Genomic DNA, 14234 nt, shown 5'->3' with positions numbered 1-14234 from the left:
GTACAAGGCTAAAGTTTTGTTAGGAAGGAAAAGATTATACCAAGTGAGAGAAACTTGGAGTAGGACATAGAGAAATTCTGAAGAGAATGAAGAGGTAGATTCCAACTTTTGGATCAACCTAAGGAGTAGCACATGGTCAGGGAGCCGCAGAAGTATATAGAGAGGATGGTTCACTGTGGCTGGACTAACTCACACCTTATAGTATCCAATTCCCCCACGAAAAGCTCACTGATCATTATCCCTATTGTGACAGGCTTCATATACATATTCTTACTTAATCTTCCCCATAACTTTATGAGATATCTTTGTTATCCCCATTTTATAGGTGAGGAAGTTGAAGCTTAGAGTGTTTAAGTAGCCAGGATTCAAATTGTGATCTCAGCTTTTCAAAGATAATGCTAATCGCGATAGTTTATTTTATAACCATATAGGTAAATAACCATATAAATAAATACACGCAGACACATATATTTACTCATATATCTTCTTCCACGTTCTTACTGCCAACCACTTAGTCCAAACCCTCATATCTTTTTCTTGCTTTCTGCAGTTCTCCATTTCTACTGATAGAATTTTAGCTCTGGATAATACTAGAAAAACCCATTTTATAGGTACATACAGGTAAGTTCAGAAGTAAAGCGGTTCAACAATCACTTGTTAGATATTGTCAATAACCACAGTCCAGAGTGGAAGCTCTTACATCTCTTAGCTTTAGTAATCTTTCCACTTTTACTCTCCTATTTACTTTATCTCTGTAAGATGTGGCAGCCAGTAATGTCCCCCAAACTGCTTTTATCATGATATTTTCCGACTGAATCCCGATACAGAGGCCTGTTTCTTGCTATAAGGGGAACAGCTATTTAATGCAGACCACCAGCCCTCTCTCTCTTTGCATCCTGTTTTGTGCAGTATGTTTCAGGAACCACCGTTTCAACCACTCATTGTTCATGGAAATAACAACTGAATGCGTAAGACGAAAAGGATCTCAGTATTCTGTACCCAAATTCAAACGAACATTTGTCTGTCCCCAGCCTTTGCTCTGTCCAACCCTGACAGCAATGGAAGGGATCTTCCTCCTCTCTCTTTCCACTGGTGTTTTCAGTCGCACACCCTGCCATCTGCTCTATCACCCACTCTCTTTCCTGCAACCTGCCTTCTCTAAATTTTGGAATCATTTTAAACAACTTCAAATCTCACTCAACTCAAAGGAGACAGCCAGAGAGAGAGAGAACAAGACTGAGCAAGCGCAGTGGAGTTTCTCCAGCTACCACTATATTCTTCACATCTTTTTTTCATTCAACTTTTTTGGAGGATATATTTACACCCACTGTCTTCATTTCCTCACGTCCCTCTAATTCCACAGTCTTCCCTAACATGGAGTCCAACCTCATACTTCACTATCAATACTTGTGATTGGGATTGACATATATACACCACTATGTATAAAATAGATAACTAATAAGAACCTGCTGTATAAAAAAAATAAAATAAGTACTTGTGATATAGTAACAATAATCTCAGACTGAAAACAGTCCTCATTTTCCTTTATTTCTTAAAATAGGAGATATATTTGACGATTTCCTCCCTTCTGAAATGCTATTTCGTTCACTTCCACACCACAGCACTCATCTAGTTTGACTTTTTACTTCTTTGAACTCTTACCTCAGTCTCCATTCCCAGCTTTTGCTCTTGTACCACATCGTTTAATGTCAGAATTTCTTGGAGCTCTAAATTCTTCCTCTGCTTGAGGTTCTTTCAGTCACCCCTGTGGCTTTGGTCATCATTTATACTTCAGTGCCAGCTATTTTTTTTTTAAAGAGATTCCAAGTTTTATATCCAACTTCTTGCTCCACTCGAATGCTCTGTAAGTAACACAAATTAAACTGTGTTAAAAACTTAATTTATTATCATTTATTTTCCAGATACTTCAACTTCCTCTGTCCCCTTTCTCAGGAAATAGCTTTACCTTTCATCTAGCTTTTCTAAGTCTGAACCTGGATGATCATTCTTCATATTTTCTGATTTACCTTCTCATTCACTCAGTCGCCATGTTCTATTCATCCTAAGTAGCTTCAGACTAATCACGTCCTATCAGCCTCAATCTCCCACACTAGAATAAAGGTTTGAACATGGTGACACCTTTAAATAAAATTTGCCTAAGCTGCTGAATTCCTATCCATTTGCTACCTATGCTCTCTCCTCATCTTGGGGCAACTCTTCCACTCACTTTCCTGGACTGCTTTTTGTATCACCCGAGAAGTCATTATCGGGGCTTCCCTGGTGGCGCAGTGGTTGAGAATCTGCCTGCCAATGCAGGGGACATGGGTTTGAGCCCTGGTCCAGGAGGTATCCCACATGCCGCAGAGCAACTAAACCCAGGCACCACAACTACTGAGCCTGTGCTCTAGAGCCTGCGAGCCACAACTACTGAGCCTGCATGGCACACCTACCGAAGCCCGTGTGCCTAGAACCCGTGCTCCACAATGAGAAGCCACCACAATGAGAAGCCCGTGCACTGCAATGAGGAGTGGCCCCCGCTCACTGCAACTAGAGGAAGCCCAAGCATAGCAACGAAGACCCAACGAAGCCAAAGATAAATTAAATTAATTAATTAATTTTTAAAAAAAGAAGTCATTATGTCTGTTTTCCAATCTCTTTTGGTGTGCTGTTTTCTCTGGTTATAGCCCATCACCCTCCTATTCCAACTCTTCCCCTGCACATTCACCCTCATCCCAAATGATCCCTCAAAATAGGAAGTCCAGTTAAATTTGAATTTCAGATAGACAATAAATGTTTTTTAATAAAATATGAAACATTTATATTAAGCAATTTTCCATTGCTATATGAAATGCAAATTTAACTGTATCATTTATTTTTCCTCCTAAATCTGGCAACCCTATATCACAGTGCATCTCATTTCTTTTCTATGGTGCGCACTCCACGAAGGTGAGAACTGTGTGACTTAGTTAATGCCGCTATTCCACTGCTACCAAATGTGTACACACACTTAATATACCTTAGCCGAATTCATTTTTTATGTGCTGTTCACGTTCTCTGAAAGTTAGTACTAATCTGCCTATACACGTTCGCCCCTTTCTAATATTACCTTTTTGCTACTCACCTTAGGCATTTTCACTCACATGTGTTCATTCACACCTATGAACTTTACTCCCACTGCTGCTTCTTGAAAATGCCTACACATTACAAATTGAAAACATAAGCTTCTGCTAAAGCCATATATTGAAGATGAGACCCATCTGCCCCATGATACCTTTTTAAAAATACTTCTGATCATCTCTAAGTTCAGCTATTATGCTCAAACTACAGAACACTCAAAATTCACAGGAAAAAAATAGTTTCACTCTTAAAGAAAAACCATTGGAAGTATCTAAGAAACTGAAAACACACATTCCTGTTTTTAAGTTACTGCCAAGGTAACTGTTGCCCTCTGTGGAGTTTGCATTTATCTGCAACAGGTCCAAATTGGTCCTGGGGTATTTGTGTGTGTGTGTGTGTGTGTGTGTGTGTGTGTATCTGTCTTTTGGGGAGAGATAATAGAAAATATTGGCTCTCTGTTCGACATTTTCCAGGGCACCAAACCCTGTATAGTCAGAGTAGAACTTGATGTTTTGTATGCTAATCACACAAAGGTCTATACAATGGAACACTGAAAATTTTATTGAAGTAAAAATGACCTCCTGATCAAAATAATCTGTTCCTATAAGGGTTTTGATTTTACATCTAAGATGTTCCTAGCTTGCAATAGAGATTTTGATAAAGAATACACTTTATCTCTTATTGGGCATCTTCTATACACTAGTTAATGGAGATTCCAAATTATTAGATGATTTTGGTTAGTTAAGTCTTAAAATTATATACTATATATGTCAATTTTTTAGTAAGTAAATACACTTCTCCCTTTTAAAATATAACTGAAACATTAATAATCTTGGTAATATTTTTTTTTATTTTTTTCTTCCCATTTGCCAATCCCACAATTCTAAACCATTAATCATTAAATAGTTCAGACACTTTAATGAAGATTTAATGTGCCATGTCAAGATCACTCCACTCCTCATTTACCAGAACCTTTATTACCACAACTATTCAGACCCTGCATTGCTGTCATTATTTGGGCTTTGTCAGTAATTATAGACAGATTCCTGAGGAAGCCATTCTTAAATCTATCATTTTTATGGTATCAGTAAAGTTTACATAAAGCAAGAACAACACTTCATTTGAGGTGAACTTTGCAATAGGTTAGGGGTCCAAAGAATAATGCTTACTTGCCCTAAGATGCATAAAATGAGGCTCTCTTGACCCAGAGGAGGGCCACAGAGGGAACAACAAGATACAAACAGCCCAGAGGGAATACAGCCAGCATTTCTTTAACTTGGGTTATTTTGTCCTGGGTTTGTCCTCTGTTATATAATAATTTTTACAAATTATATACCAAGGAACAGGATACTTTCAGTATTGTAACAACAAACTTTATATCACTCTGTATTTAATACCTCTTCCTAGATTTTTGTTTAATTTTTAAATTTATCTTTCAAATAACCAAGCTAATCCTGAATTACTTGTGCTATTTTGTACAGAAATGGTCTTGTTTAGCTTAATGGTAATGTTTTAAAAAATAATTTTGGGGGAACATTCCTGTGTTTTCAGTATGGTATGGTGTCCTGATCACTGTAATTCACAATTTCATATCTCTCTTTTTGAAAGTTTTTCTGAAGTATTTGCCTAATATCTTTGCTACAATAAGCATTTGCTCTATATTTCCAGTTTTATGTCTACTTATACATAAAGTATAACTAGACCTAGCAAACACATAACTGATTCTTTGCCACATTTAAATATCAGAGAATAGAATAAGTCTGCCCTCTGCCATTTGTCATGACAGATTGATTGCCTCAGTGTTCCATTTGGGGCAGGACCTTGAAGAACAGTCCTGGCCTTTGGCCAATGTCAGGAACTTACAGTTATGAGATTGGCGACATCACTTAATCATTTGATTATACACACATAATCCCCAGACACCATTTACCAGTTAATCCTCTTTGATTGAGAATTTTACATTTACATTCAGTAATATTATAACCTCTCATGGAGATAGTGTTTGGTGTGTAGCATATTATTACAGATTTTAGATTTATAGAATTAAAGATATATTAAAACACATGAATTTTGAAACATTTAAGTTCTAACTGAATGAAATCTTCTATATTCACTACAGTAGTATATTTCCCTAAAACACCACTCTTTTATTTTTCTCCCACTTATCTCCAAAATCTGTCTTCATTATAAAAGAATATATTATATAATTGCTTATGTTAACAAAATCTCATCAATTTGGCAATGTTTTAATTCTCATAAAATAAATAATGAATATTTGGCTGTGTCATCCAGTTGTGGCCAGAATTTGGGAGAAAGTTCTTTTTCTTCTATTATCCACTTCTATTTTCTTCTATTAAGGTCTTCTATTAAGATTATATTAAGAATGAAAAGACGGGAGTGTTTTTTTCTTAATGAATCAGTTGTACCAGTCATCTGCAATTCTCTTACCTACCTAATCAGAATAGCAATTAATGATTATGCTTTAAAAGATATGATAGTTTATGTGGGTATATTTCTTAGAAACAAACTAGTGTGTAAGTTATTTACTGTGCGTACTTTAGGCCATCAATAAATACAAGTTGAGCTGATAAGATTATTTTATGGATTATATTTTACTATTCAAATAATCTATGAATTGCATGGTTCAAAAGGACTTAGGAAGCATCTGGTTCAACTACCTTATATATTATTTCACTAAATATTTATTTCAGAACTTATTTTTGTAAATGAGAAAACTGGAGCTCTGAGACACAAAGTGATTTGTTGTCCAAGGTCAGTGAATAAGTTAGTCACAGAGCCAACAGAGCAAAGTAATATATACTGAACAATCTCTGTGTACCAGAACCTGTGCAAAACGGCTAATATCCAATCTGTTCTTTGCTCTTCCTAACAAATCTGTGAAGTAATTAAGATTATCCCCATTTTGCAAATGTAAAGAGACTAACACCGAGGACATGAGGGAACTGAACCAAGCTCACCTAGATGGTATACAGTGGAAATTGTTATTCAGTTCTGTCTGAAAACAAAGTCTTTGATCATACACAACATGATACAATTCATAAGTGGTATAGCTTAAAGGAATTTGACTAGGAAACGAGAATGAAAGTAAGGAAGCAAAACCACGTGTATGTGATCTACACTTAACTCATATTCGTTTCTAGTACCTAGGGGAATTGCCACTACAGAAGAGGCAATGAAGGTCATTTTATACTTCTCCCACTTCTCCTCCTCCTTCTGTCATTACTGCTGCTGCTACTCTTACTACCACTACTGTTATTGAAACGATGCTATAATAGCTTAAAAATATTGAGCACAATATTTGCCAGGCAGGTTTCTAAGTTCTTTTCACTTAAAACTTACATGCATCATACGAGGCAGATAGGGTTTTTATCCCCTTTTTATGTAAGAGACAAGCACATAGAGGTTAAATGAATTGCTTGAGGATATGATAGATGTTACAACCACATGGCAAATTGTGGCAGAATGCCGATAGAGCCTGCAGTAGAAATGACCACAGTCTAACACCAAAATTGTCCTCATGCATGTATGCAGAGAAACATAGAATTACTTCCCTGGATTCAATTGCACTTTTGCTGCTCATAAATGCCATGGATTTGATCAAATTATATTTGAACTTTTTCAGGATTCTTTGTGTTTTCTATGAACTAGAGATAATACTGATTTCATAGGATTATGTTTAATATTAAATTAAATACTAAGCACTTCAATCATACTTTGTCCATGGTACATATTTTAAAAAACAGGTAAAATTTTATGAGAATATGGAGATTGGTAATACAATTAAGTAGGGGTGTGTGTGTGTGTGTGTGTGTGTGTGTGTGTGTGTGTGTGTGTGTGTAAAATTCTTAGTTTACATGTATGAGAAATTGATACTTCTAAAAAAACTTTGGAATAGCATTTTGTTATATTCCTCACCTCACATTTTAGAGAGATATACTAGGATCTGAGTAAAGAAATAGAATAAAAATGCATAGCAAACATTAAAGTAATATCTTATCATTACTATAAAAACTGTCAGGAAAAATATATATCCTGGGGACTACAGCACATGCCACCCAAACCTTTAAAATGAGCTATGTCATTTCAGAGTACAGTTCAAAGACCAGATTACAAACACAAATGAACAGTTTTCCTATCACAAAACCAGCCTCTTTGGAACTGTAAAATTATTCATGAGAAAATTTTAAATCCTTTTAGATATACTTCCAAAAACTTCATGTCATTTCAAGAAAGTTATAAAAAAAAAAAAAGTGAACCAACTGCTACTTCCTAACCTTCTTTGTTTGTTAAATATTTTTATCTGAAGTACCTTTCATAGAATAACCAGATTCATAGCAATTTTTAAGTCAATTCATTGTAACAGCCAGGAAACCAAAATGATTAATGTGTATCTCTTAATATATTCAAAGTGTTGTGTCTACATGCAAAATGTTCTTTCTCAGTTCTGCATTTAATATATGCCACAACACCTTGCCAAGTACAAAGATTGAATCCTAATAAAGTACAGAATTTATCAGAGTAATAAGACAGCATAGCTTTTCATAACAAGGACCTTCAAGGAACATGAACTTTAACTATGAAATATATTTTTTTTAAATTCAAACATATGTCACAAAAGCTTGTGGAACAATCTTATTAAGTGTAATTTTTCAGTATTGAGGTATAATTTTCTTCAGAGAGTTTATGTATAGTTGCCTTATGTTCTACATTCTGTACAATTTCAATAAAATATTTTATTTTATTTTTTCATATGGAAAATGATAACATTTTATTGAAGGACGTGAAGGAAGACTTTTAAAATGTGATATAATATATTCATGGATAGGAACACTCAATACTGAAAAAATATCAGTTCTTTTCAACATACATATATTTTTCAGACATTGTGTTTTAATTCCAAAAAAATTCCTAAGAGCATTCTTTAATAAATTTAGCAAGCTGATTCTAAAATATATATGAAAGACCAAAGGGCCAGAAATAGCCAAGACACTTAAGAAGAAGAATTAGGTCAGGAGACTTATAAACATATTGTGACTTATTATAATGTATCCAGTACAGTATAGTTTTGACTCAGGGGTAAAATAGCAGACCAGTTATGCAGCATAGCGGATCCAGAAATGGATTCGGGACAAACAGAGAATCCATAAATGGATCCCAGGTAAATAGAGGATCCAGAAATGGATGTATGACAGCAACAATGGAGAAAGATGGTTTGTTCAGAAAACTGCGCTGTTGTACAATTGAATAACCACATAGGAAGAAAATGAATCCCAAATTTGTACCATACAAAAATAAGAGTTCCAGATAGATACTTTTAGAAAACAAAGTAGGACTTGTTAAACAAAACGTACCGAAAACACAAACCTAAGAGAAAATGTTGACTAAATGGAATATGTTAGAATCAAAAATTTATGTCCATTAAAAAAAAGTCAGAAAATGAAAATACAAACCACAAACTGGTGTAGAAACTTAATCGATTTTGTATATTTGTATATTTTCTATATTGATCCAGCAAACTTTTGTAAGGTTCTTACTATTTCTAATAATTTGTCAATAGATTTCAGAATTTTGCAAATAGACAATCACTCTATCTACAAATAATTATAGTTTTATTTTTTAGTTCCAAAGACATTGTAGTATATAATAGAATGTTACATGTCAGGTGCAAGATGCAATAACTCTTCCTATCCCTTCAAAGGAATATCCCAGCCATAGGTCACTCTGTGGGAAGATTGAAAGAAATTGCTGCTGTATAACTCTTCCCATGGCATTATAGTTTCTATCCTCAAGAGGTCATAGACTCCACTGTATTTGATAGACTCTGGGTCTAAGACTGGCTCAGGTCTGGAATCTGAGAGAGGGATTGCGATTTTTCAATAGCAGCTATCAGCCAAGAGAATTAACTGTTAAACTATGAAAAGCAATAAGAGTTTGGTAATTTTACTGAATAAAACACCAACACACTAACAATCAGAGATTTTCTTATATATCTTTTTTTATTTTTCAAGGTAACAGCAGTGTTTATTTTAATTGCACACATAGATTTTTTCTATTTTTTTTCAATAAAATATTTTAAAAGCTCCTAAATCTGAAAAATAAAAGGGGAGAAGTAAAGACAAACTTAATGAGCACCATCCAGTATAGAAAATAAGGTTCAATTCATGTTTATGTGTGTCTGGATTTCTTCATGTTTATGTATGTTTATATGTTTATATATGTTTATATATGTTTATGTATGTTTATATCAGATCTGGAGAGACTGCCACTTCTTCCCTAGGCTCTTCTGAAAACATGTTATAATTCGTTACTCATTTTGCTTCTGAGGATATAAATTCAGATTTTAGTCCAATTAACAAATGGAAATGTAACCTTGTTATAAAACTTTGATAAGTAGATTCTATTTGAGTAAAATTTATTTTTGTTTAATAGAAATCAGATCAGTTGTTGCCTCAGGCAGTGGATGGGAATACTGACCTGGAAGGGGCAGGAGAGAATGTTTTGAATGATGGAACTATTCCATATCTTGACTAGAGTAGAGAATATACAAATTATATATATATACATATATATGTTTATGTATCTATGTGTCAAAACTCATCAAAATGGACACACAAAATGGATACATTTTGTTATATGTAAATTATACATGAAAAAATTGTGATTAAAAATAATTGAATGCATAGTATGTGCCAAACTGGCGTGTAATTCCTCAGTTCTAAATTTAGATATAGCTTGGAAAGTGACCTAGTAGAAGCTATTGCCTTTCTGTAGTTTGGAGTAGTACAAAATATGTGCATCTCTTTTTTACAGTAGCATTACTTTAGTGAAAATCTGAGTCTGTCTCAGGCTACCTTAATTTAGTTATTTGGCATTCATATGGGCAGAACACTCTACTAAGTTTTGGGAGAAGGCATAAAAGACATAAAACCCATGTACCTGCCTTCAAAGAGTTGAAAATTTAGTGGAAGATTAAAAAGATTTAACAACCTTTAAAAAGCAGGAAATAAATGAGAGCAAATTAACATAGCACAGCTACTATGCAGGTTCTGAAGTGAAGTAAACAGAAAAAGCAATCAGAGTGAGTTGGGGTTAATCAGAAGAGGTGCCACAGTGATTTATGTTTTCAGCCAGGTAGTAAAGGAGATGAGAGATAGATTGGGGGAGAAAAGGAGGGAGGTTGTTTTTGGACAGATGAGCACATTGAAAAGAAGTTTCTAGTGTAGAAAAGAAAGAGCTGTCCTTGCTGTATTCAGTTGGCTCCATTGAGGTCCATCACCTCAGTTCATCTCTAGCCCCATCAGGATTCCATGCATACCAGCTGCAGGAACAGGGAGGTTTATGGCCCGCAGGGGATTTTGAGTCCTCTCACTATTCTAAAGCACAGCATTTCCATCATTATTTTCTTGTTACAGCTGAGTAAAAAGACATTTTAAAAAACTTATTAGTTTAAAAAATCTATGGGAAAATAAAACAACACTAACAATTTCCAAAATATCTTAAAACATTTTTCTGAGTAGATGACTTCAGTCTAATCATAGGACAATTTACTGATATAAGGCATTGAATAATACACTGTGCCTTGTTTCTTTCCTTATCCCATCTAGAAACTTCCCAGTCTGAATTATTTTCAGATTTTCCCAGCGCTTCATATAAATTCAGTAGGATGCACAGTGCAACCAAATACTGAGTACAAACCGCACACTGGTTATAATCGCAGATTTGTCCACAGTACCTCTTCCCAATGTTGTTTTCTCATCTGTCTTTTATTTAGATCTCTTTGGGTGCAAGGAATAGAGAGCTACTCAAGATTTCCAGAGAGAGGAGTGTTCATTGCACCTATATGCCATAGTACAAAAGGCGTGTTTTAACTATTTAGCACACATTACATATGTATTTGGGTATAAGTACATATTATATTATAAATACACGTTGGTAATATTATATCAGTTATGTGTAACCAGGAAACTGGTTCTGTTTCTCCATCAACTGATGTGCTAGTGGAAACTCGAAAATGGATGTACTGTATTAGATGTCAGAGAATCAGCAGTTACCAAGATAGACATGGTCCTTGGGTTTACGGAATGCCACATCTAAAAGGGAAGATTGACAGTGAGGAAAGCATTATCCAGAGATACTGTAAAAGTGTACAGCAGCAAATCCTAAAGAGTGTGGGGTATGTTTTCTCTGGGAAAGTAAGTTAAAGTAGTGGGCCAAGAATGAGTAAAAGTTAGTTTCAAAGTGATGGAAGATTATCTTAAGGACGCTACAACTAGTTCCTGCAAACAGGTTTTTGTTTGTTTGCTTGCTTTGTTTTTTAGCTGTTTCAGAGGAGCAATGGAAAATCTCCAAGCACCCAAAACAAAAATTGACACCAGAAACTCCAGCTCCATTTTTATGGAACTTAATAGTAATTTTTAAAGAATTGTTGAATTTGAAGTTTAATATAGTAAACTCATTGATTCATTCATTCAGTAAATAGTTATTAAGCATCTCCTATGTGTCTAACATTACCGCAGGTGAAAGAAAGCAAGAGTGAACAGCCAGGAGGACCAGACATTCTAGGTCTGGTCTGTCCCATTGCCAGGGACTCTCCCAGTTACAGCCCTGAAAGTCCCACATTTTGAGAAAACCCTAGTCTCACACAAACCAGAACATTTGATCACCCTAAAATAGAATATACAGCTTCCCTGCCTTCATAGAACTTAAATTCCCGCTGAACATACAGATTATAAACATACGCTTCTATATGTGTGAGATGATGATAAATGCAAGGCAAAAAATTACAGCAAGACAATGGAAAAGAGAATAGCAGGGACTGAAATTTTGATGTGTTATTCAAATAAAGCCTCTCTAAGAAAGTGATATTTAAGCAGGAATGCAAATAAAATGAGGGATCCAGCTATGGAAGTATTCGGGGAAATTTTATAAAAAGAATGGAAAGGGCAAACTTTCTGAAGAAGCAGAAGGTTTAGTAAGCTGAAGACAGGTCAGTGAGATTAGAAGTAAATGGAGGCCAGCCCAGTCCAAGCCTTGTTTGGATGTTGATTATATTCTCAGTGCAATAGGAAGCCATTGAAGCATCTGAATGAAGACTCCATCGTGAGCTAATGATACGCTGCTTTTAAAAGTTCAAATTTGTTCAAAGTAGTGCTTAAGAAACAAGTGTTTTCTTATTTCACCTCATCTTTATTTATATAAAATTCTTTTTTGTGGTGTTTTAACTGAAAAATCAGGCCTTCACGACTTCTACTTCAAGTTTCCAATCTCTTCTTATCAGCATAATAGAATAGTTTATTTTTTACTATTTTGATAAATATGCCATATAGAGTCAAATAACATTCTAAAAACAGGTGCACAAAAAAACTATGTGTGGTTTATAGACACTGAATATGTTATAAAAGACAGTATTAGGCAATAAATAGTGATTACCTCATGGAGAGAAGTGAGTAAAATGATAATAGTGATTATTATAACAAAATCATACTTGATTTTATATACTTATAATTTTCTACATCTTAATATTATAATATATTCATATTTTTATTTTTATATGGAACCTTTTTTTTTCTTTGCAATATGCGGGCCTCTCACTGTTGTGGCCTTTCCCATTGCGGAGCACAGGCTCCAGACGCGCAGGCTCAGCGGGCATGGCTCACGGGCCCAGCCGCTCCGCGGCATGTGGGATCTTCCCAGACCGGGGCACGAGCCCGTGTCCCCTGCATGGGCAGGCGGACTCTCAACCACTGCGCCACCAGGGAAACCCTATGTGGAACCTTTTAAATGTGTTATCATCCTTGTCCTCATTCTTCTTTCTCACATCATAACAGATATACAAGACAGTATCAGCAAAGTGAAAAACCAAAAATAAAAAAAAATCTACAGCTCTCCAAGATAAAAATCACCTAATAAAAATCAATCTTTTCAAAATTGCCCATATAAATACACACATTTTACATAATTAAAAATCTAATTTGATATTATACATTTTTACTTAATATTTTAGTGTATGTATTTTTCAAATTTTATATATGATTTTTAAAATAAGTGTTATTTGTGTGAGCAACATTGAAAATATTAATTTTATTAGGTAAGTTTGCTTTGGATATTGTTATTTGAATATTGTTTTACAATAACAAATATTATTTTGCAATAATGAAAAAAAAGTCTTGAGCAATGTTTATTCTCTCTTGGTAAGATATAATTTAAATAAATAAATAAATGTCAATTTTATATTTAATATATAATTGCCATCTTTCATTCATCTTTATCAGTTGTGTCTGAGCCAATATCAGCATTGTCTGTCTGGAATGTATCCTCCAAAACAGTTACTAAATGAAAGAATCCATGAATGAAAATAAACAGTGTACTTATCTATATTTTTCTATGAAATGCAATTGAATTATCTCTTGAAAACTAAATGGAATTTCTTATATCTCTGACATTCTCCCCCAAGAATTTAACTTTATGGAACATTACTTTAAAAGCACTGTAATATATACTTATTTTGAGGCTTAATAGTTCTAAGTTGATATTATTCAGATAAATTAATATAAACAAAAATATCAACAACTATGTGATTGTATTATTGCATTGATGATGATGGCATATAAATTCTCTGTGTCTGAGAATCTTAAAAAATATTTATTACACAATATCACTAACTTTAAGATAAAAAAAGATAATTTAATAAAATGTTTCTTAGAACCTTTTCCATACACTTTATTTCCATGCATGAAAAAAATGCTTTTCATTTGCAACGCAAGAGATGTCTTTGATTAGACTGTAATTTGTATTCAACAGTTCCATTATAGACTTTGGCAGTAAGCATGGCTGTTTCTAAAACGTTTGAAGGTTATAGAAATGTTTATTAAAGAAAAGCTTAAGTACTTCTATCGTGGTTATTTTAAAACTGGAATAACTGAAGGCTGAATGTATAACTCATTCAAATATATTGAACAGTTTTCCTCATGGAAGTGAATAGCTTTGTCCTTTAGAAAAGGCAGAGTACAAAAAAGAGCGGATTTCAATTTCAGATGGATGGACTTATGTTTTCCATTTATTCTGAGCCGTGTAATATTTGAGTTTGTTGAGCCCCC

This window comes from Leucopleurus acutus, assembly GCF_964270905.1.
Source record: "Leucopleurus acutus genome assembly, chromosome: 18".
NCBI classification, from domain to species: Eukaryota; Metazoa; Chordata; class Mammalia; order Artiodactyla; family Delphinidae; genus Leucopleurus; species Leucopleurus acutus.
Note: the sequence above shows the minus strand (reverse complement) of the source record.